We start from the raw sequence: 7,336 nt of genomic DNA on the forward strand, positions 1-7,336 counted from the left end.
CATAATTTTACTATAGAGATTTCAAAACATTATTATCACGCATTCTTATAGAATAAGTTGCTCCAGCTAGTAAATAGTAGCTGTGCACAAAAAGAAGCCAGCTGTTAGCTTTCATGAACCCAAATGTTCGGGACATCCCACATAGGCTGCATGACTCTGCCACGGCTCTTGAAAACAATGTTGTTTGGATTGGAGGCTGGCTTGCCCAGCTCAAATGCTGGCCCCAGCGTTCCGAATCATGGAAATAGCAGTACACATCTTTGGGTTCATGAAAGCTAAAAACTGCCGCAAGAATTGGGCCGGTCCATTAGCGCTCGCTTCAGGTCTCCCTTCCCTCCGGCATAAGACCACAGCTGGGCACTCTGGACTGGACAGCGGACACGGAGGAAGCAGGCCACCGGCGGCGAGGGTTAGGTTAGGCGGGAAAATGCTGCGTCTAGTCTCCGGCCAACCCCGCCCCCGCCCTCTGCCCCCGGTGCGGCGACAGGGACTGCCTCCCTGGCCCCTGCCCGGCCAACTCACACCCCTCTCTTACCCTGTTCGCCGCGAAGCAGACCCCCGGTCAGCGGCGCCGACGACGAGGTAAGCCAGCAAACCCGCTCCTCTTCGTGTCGTTGGTAGGACTTGGGTGACAATATGAAACTACTGAATCTGAACCCGAGTAAGCCCGATCTGTTGTTCTCTGAATCCACGAGCTCGACCTTATTCAGGAGTTAAGCATCCTACAAATCGTTGCCATCTTGAGCTGTTGCTGACTTCGACTGCCATGGAAAATTACCAGTAGTTGATTTGATTTGTTGTTGCTTCATTCCAGTGACAAAACAAAACGTGTCCTGTGCCCAACTTGCGGTCAAACTAGACGTTACCTCGAGGAAATTCAGGCGCAAATATGTGCAGGAAAGATGCTATCCATCTCGTTTATGTATCGGGGTCAACTACTTTCAGTGAGTGGGGACACTTTCCAAGAAAAGAAATGGACATCCTCTTTTTGTATTCGTTTGCAACCGCTGACCCTGAACAGTGAACCAAATTCAGCATCTTCAGTTGCTCATTTTGTATAGCTTCACCTGCTAACAATGCCTGCCACTGTCAGCATCAAGTATCATGAATTCATGATTAATTATTGGCAACAAGGATCCCATGTTATCTACCACTATTTAACAAGTTTCAGTTGTTTGCAGTGACAGATTGTATCATTTTATTATACTAAAAAGATGCTTCCTGCTGCCTTCCTCGACTTGCTCAACTTGAGTTGTCCTCCAAAGTTTAGCTTAACAAATCTCAAGAATCGGTAAGAGCAATTATTGGGTTGGTAAGAGAAGCAAGAGCAGTGCTGACGAGCCACAAGGTGCGTATGTAAGTCTAAAGGGCATGATGATTGCACGAGCTTCTGCTGGTTCTTGCGGCCGGGCTTCAACAACGAGACTAGCGTTCCCCCAGATCTGGCCGGATCTCCATCGACTAATAGGCAGGTATGTTGCTCTTAATTTGGTTTTGTGCCTAGTTCTCTTCAGTATAACAGGTTATACCGTTAGAGGTATCAGCTTAACTAGGTCGATGCAAAAATAACTAGTTTTGCTTGCCATTACAGGGACAGGCCAGTAGGTGGTTGTTCTTTGGTTCTGTAATAAAAGGAACAGCAAGGACACCTCAACTTGAAGATCAAAGGCAGCTACTTTGTCATCAACAACAAACTCCCAGTCAGCAGTCATACCTGGGCTCCATGAGTGTTCAGCATCTCCATGATTAAGATTCAATGGCCACAAGATCAGTAAAGCCATCCGGTCTCCCTTTTCGCTAGGATCCATGAGCTTTATCCCAATGGTTTCAGATTCAGAAGTGCAAAAGGAAGTCACTAAGATCGAACGGATCTAAGGCATCACGAGGTAGGTGCACAGTATTTCTCTAGTTCTCTGTCTATCTTAGGTTGTACTACGAACAGTCTCCCTCGGTGCAAACAAAAACTACTTCTGCTGTATCTTTGGAAGTTGGCGAGCCTAGTATACATTGTGGGTAATGCATTGTGATTTCTTTCAGCACCATAAGCACAAAAACTGTATCTTCTGGAAGAAGGAGGCGCTTCTTAATTGTGATACCACCAAGGTCGGACGAACTGGCAGGTATGCTCAGGTTTAATTGCCATCCATTGTTTCCCTTGGATTCGGAAATAGTTTTGAATTGTTCGTCCATTTTTTTTGCATTTTCACAGCTTATGTCAATTTTCTATCATGGTGCTTGCAACTAGCAAAATGCATTAATTGCTTAACTAACAGATTGCATGCTTCATTTTGCAGTGGCCGTTCTAACGGTATTGAGAAAAATAGACAACTAGGCTACCACCCAACAGTGAGACATTTGCAGTTCTTATAAAGTCATGGAAGATATTGTGATTCTTCTAGCCATCAAGAAGATTGGAATTGCCTTGGCAAAAGTAGCGACACACCAGGCCAGTGCGAAGTTTGCGAAGTACGGGACCCAACTACTAGAGCTTCAAGGCAGCATGGATCGTCATGTAAGGGAGCTTCGTGTGATGCATGATGTTCTCTGCCAAAGTGCCATTCGAAACCCCAATGATGCAATATATGAGAGCTGGTTGGAGGGGGTACGAAAGGTAGCACATAATATGGAGGACATGGTCGATGAGTACTTGCATCTTGTTGGTCACGCACATGATATAGGATGTTGCTTTTACCTGAAGAAAGGGTTAAAGAAACCAAGATCTCTGCTTGCTCTGAAGTGCATAGCTTTCACTTTGAAGGAAATAGAGAAAGACCTTTCACACTTGTCGGAGACAAGAAGACGTTGGGTTCCTTTGATAAACAGCGGGGATTATAGCAACTCAAATCACATTCTCAAGAGGTCCCAAGATCTAGCAAACATTTCACGTTCCCTTGATGAAGAAGATCTCGTAGGTGTGGATGAAAACAGAGAAAAACTTCAGAAGTTGTTGGCAAGTGATATTTTGGAACGCTCTGTGATAGCGCTGCTTGGAATGGGAGGGCTTGGTAAAACAGCTTTAGCTGCAAATGTCTACAGGAAGGAGATGAAGAATTTCCAATGCCATGCCTGGGTCTCCATCTCCCAAACTTATTCTAAAGAAGATGTCTTGAGGAATATAATCAAGGAACTTTCTGGAGATAAAGTCAACACTGTGGACATGGAAATCACATGCGTTGAAGAGACACTCAAGAAATTTCTGAAGAAACGAAAGTATTTGATCATTTTGGATGATGTTTGGACTCCAGAAGCATTTACTTATTTGTCTCGGGTGCTTATTCATAATGATAAGGGCAGTCGACTCCTAATCACAACAAGGGAAAAGTGTGTTGCTGAACTTGCCTCGAGTGGACATACCTTAACAGTGCAAGCTTTACCAGATGACAAGGCATTGGATCTCTTTTGTAAGAAAGCCTTTCCAAGTAGTGGCTCGCCGAGCAACAAAGCAAGGGAGGGACTCCCTGGTTACTTTGACCGGATTGGTGATACATATCATGAATTTCCTGCGGAGTTGAAGCCTTTGGCCGTGGACATAGTTAGCAAGTGCAAAAGCTTGCCACTTCTCATTGTGTTAGTTGGTGGTCTTTTCCGTGTATGTGACAAAACTGTGAAAGGATGGAACAAAATGAAAGCCCAGCTGAGTTGGGAGTTGATTAATAATTCGAGTCTCGATCATATAAGGAATGTGTTGCATCTGAGCTTCATCTACTTGCCAACACACTTGAAAAGTTGTTTCCTGTACTGCAGCTTGTTTCCAGAAGACTATATTTTCAGAAGAAAGCAGCTTGTACGGTTATGGATAGCCGAAGGGTTCATCGAGGAGAGGGGTGAAAGCACAGTAGAAGAAGTGGCAGAAGGCTATCTGAATGAGTTGATTGATAGAAGCATGCTGCAACTTGTTGACAGGAACATTGATGGTAGGATCAAAAAAATCAGAATGCATGATATCTTACGTGAATTGGCAGTTGACTTGTGCAAGAAGAACTGCTTTGGTGCTACATATGAGAATAAGCGTGGGCAGTCTCTTGAGACGGATGTGCGAAGACTGGTAGTGCGCAAACTAAAGGAGGATATTCATCAGTCATTTCTTAGCATACACCGACTACGAACTGTCATTACACTAGACAATAGCATGCCATCGTCCACTCTACTACCTGTGCTATGTAAGAAGTCAAGATACATGACAGTGCTAGAATTAAGTGGTCTGCCCATCGAGAAAATTTCAGATGCCATTGGAGATCTCTTTAACCTTCGCTATTTGGTGTTTGCGTAATTCAAAAGTTAAGATGCTCCCAAAGTCTGTTAAGAAGCTTTCAAATTTGTTGACACTAGACCTTTTTGGATGTGACATACCTGAGTTACCTAGAGGGATTATGAAACTGAAGAAGCTTAAACACTTATTTGCTGAGAAAATAATTGATCCACATTGGAGAGAGTTAGCATGTTGCAGTGGTATTCGTATCCCCAATGGTTTTGGAAATCTAACAAATCTGCAGACGCTACAGGCATTGGAAGCATGTGAGGACTCTGTTAGATATTTAAGAGAGTTGACACAACTGAGAAGACTGAGGTTGTGGAATGTGAAGGGAATAAATTTTGAGCCCATCCTTGACTCTCTAGCTCAGATGCAGTATTTGTCGTTTCTAGAGGTGAATGCAAGTGATGTGGATGAGGTGCTTTCATTTAATGCCCCCCTGCCAATGCCAAACCTGCAAAAGCTACATTTGGGAGGAGGACTAGCGGCAGGGGCGTTGGATGAGCTCTTCAAAGGTGATATGGAGAAGACGTTGTATTCATTGATTCTACGCTGGTCCAAGCTGACAGAAGACCCCCTGCTATCCCTTTCTCGGCTGTCAAACTTGCAGTACCTAAATTTCAGCGGAGCATACAACGGAAAGAAGCTGAGGTTTCGTGAGAGGTGGTTTCCCAAGCTAAAGGTTCTTTATCTAGGCGATCTGCCTCGTCTGAGTCAGCTAAAGATAGACCAAGGTACCATGGTGTGCCTGGAAAAATTGTATTTAACCAACCTGAAACGCATGATGGAGGTTCCAACTGGCATTCAGTTCCTCTCGACCCTCCAATATCTTGAATTTGGTGAAATCACCGCTGACTTCTTGGTGTTACTGCAACGATTTCCCGCAATCAAAGATAAATGCTGGCAGCATACTCTCCGAGTTTGACCTGCCACACTGGCTGAGAAATGTGTGCGTACATACATAAGGTAGCAACTCTTGCCTGCCAACCAGCTATTTGCTTCTTCCGTTGTTTCAAATCTCATCACTTTAACATGCTGACGTGATATGATGTTGGTTATGCAGGTCAATGCCGGAAGGAAGATGCTTGATTGTTTGGGCATCATGCAGATTCGAGCAAATCGGTTAAGGCGTCGATGCATCAAGATCTATATCCAGTACTAGTACAAGTTTGTGCCACAGCTGATATCTACTACTCTACACATGTCATGGTTCCCGCTGATACCTTCATTGTTTGCTGCTACTTCCACCCCCACCTATGGCTAAGAAACGGCCCTCTTCACTTCTCCTGCTACTGCTGCGTGTTCTTTTTTAGCATAATACTACTGTGCCTCATGACTGCTGCGCTTGTGTTTACTACTGCTGCTACTCTTGTCGGTGCTGATTTTGCTTGTAAAGTGTGCTTTTCCAATTGTGGCTTTGACACTTACTGTAAGACTGAGACTGGATTGTGTTTTCATATTCAGATTCGTTTTCGTCCTAACCTATCTGAACTATGTATGTACTGCTATCTGTATGCGCTTGGATGGGCTCAAGTAAATACTGTAGTAAATACACGCTTCTCAGTAACTTAGTTGGTGCTTATTATTTGTGCTATTTGGCTAGTTTGTCAGGATGACAATGCATGCATAAGTGATGCGTTTGAACGACAAAGTAAGTTCTGTCAGTTGTATATAAGTGCGTGAGGCGCACCACTCAATCAGAAAATGCATCGGGATCAGAATTGATCCACTGGATGAGCTTGATTTCCTCAGGGTTTTCTGGTTGCTCTTTTTTCTCCCCTATTTTCTGTGTTTTTTTTCCATTTTGGTTCATCGGGGTTTTCTGGTTTCTCATTTTTTGGATATTCCCTATTTTCTTTTCTTCTTTTTTACTTTCCTTTTTCATTTTTAAAGTACATGCTGATTTTTTTCATACACGTTGAACACTTCTCGTTTACACGTTGAACCCTTTTTAGATACACTTCAGCATTTTCTCAATACATGTTCAACATTTGTAAAATATACATTAAACAACTTTAAATACACCTTGAACATTTTTCAAAAAATAGCAGTAACATTTTTAAAATGTCCAAACAGTTAGTGTTAGAACTTTTTTTTATAACATCACGACTTTTTTAATATGTTATGAACATTTTTTCAAATTGTGCAAACAAATGTTATGTTTCATTAACAAATTTTTAAGATGTCTCGGATCATATTTTAAACACTCAAAATATAGTTTAAATGACATGATTTTCCTGACTGGCACAAACATTTTTTTTTGCAAATTACATGAACATTATCAAAAATAGCATGAAGAAATTTTAAAATAGGTGAACATTTTAATTGTCATTATTTTTTTTCTGAATTTCACAAATTCTTTTCTATATATTAAGGAATAAACTTTTACGCTACATGAACATTTTTAAATGCACAATGAATGTTTAATAAAAAATAGGAAAAATAATTTTTGAAATTCATATATTTGGAATGATTCAAAATATAATAAAACTAAAAGGTAAAACAGATCACTAGTTTCTCTTTGGCTGCCCTTCACGTGGTGCATGCTCAAGATCCTCCCTTGGTTGACGTGGTGTTGCGGCGAGCTTCGGGCTCTTGGTGTTGTCTTGGTTCACCTTTGCTCAATGACGATGCAATGATGCCTCCCCAACCTGCTAATCATTTGGACCGTCTGTGGCGGATCTCCCAGTCAAGGTTCATGTTAAGGTTTGGCACTCGTTGATTTTGGTTGATCCTCTGTTGTGCCATTGGGCTCGGTACGCACGCCGGTGCGGTGCGTTAGGTTGTTTGCTGAGTCTTGGTATTGTGATACCTCGACAGCACCCCACATCTACTGGTGTCTCTCGTGGTGTTGGTCTTTCTGCCTGCTAGCTAGGTGATGCCTTCTTCTGAGTGGCAATTTTTTCTCGCCTTCTGTAACCTTGTTACCTGTACGGTTTTCGGCCCAGTTTCCCTCATAAACGGGGTCAACTTGTTTAGGTTTTTTATCCGGTTTCCCTTATAAACTAGATCAGCCAAAGCTTAAGGGGTGACTCTTGGCTTTGGCAGCTTTTGAGCAATATATTTAGGAGGGGATCCTCCCCC

The 7,336-nt window shown here is 42.8% G+C and overlaps 1 pseudogene; it reads left to right on the top strand.

Moving 5' to 3' along the window:
- Positions 1-887: 887 nt before the first annotated feature.
- Positions 888-5,709, top strand: LOC123163647 (disease resistance protein RPM1-like; annotated as a pseudogene).
- Positions 5,710-7,336: the final 1,627 nt, after the last annotated feature.

The sequence above is a fragment of the Triticum aestivum genome, chromosome 7D, assembly GCF_018294505.1.
Source record: "Triticum aestivum cultivar Chinese Spring chromosome 7D, IWGSC CS RefSeq v2.1, whole genome shotgun sequence".
Taxonomy (NCBI): Eukaryota; Viridiplantae; Streptophyta; class Magnoliopsida; order Poales; family Poaceae; genus Triticum; species Triticum aestivum.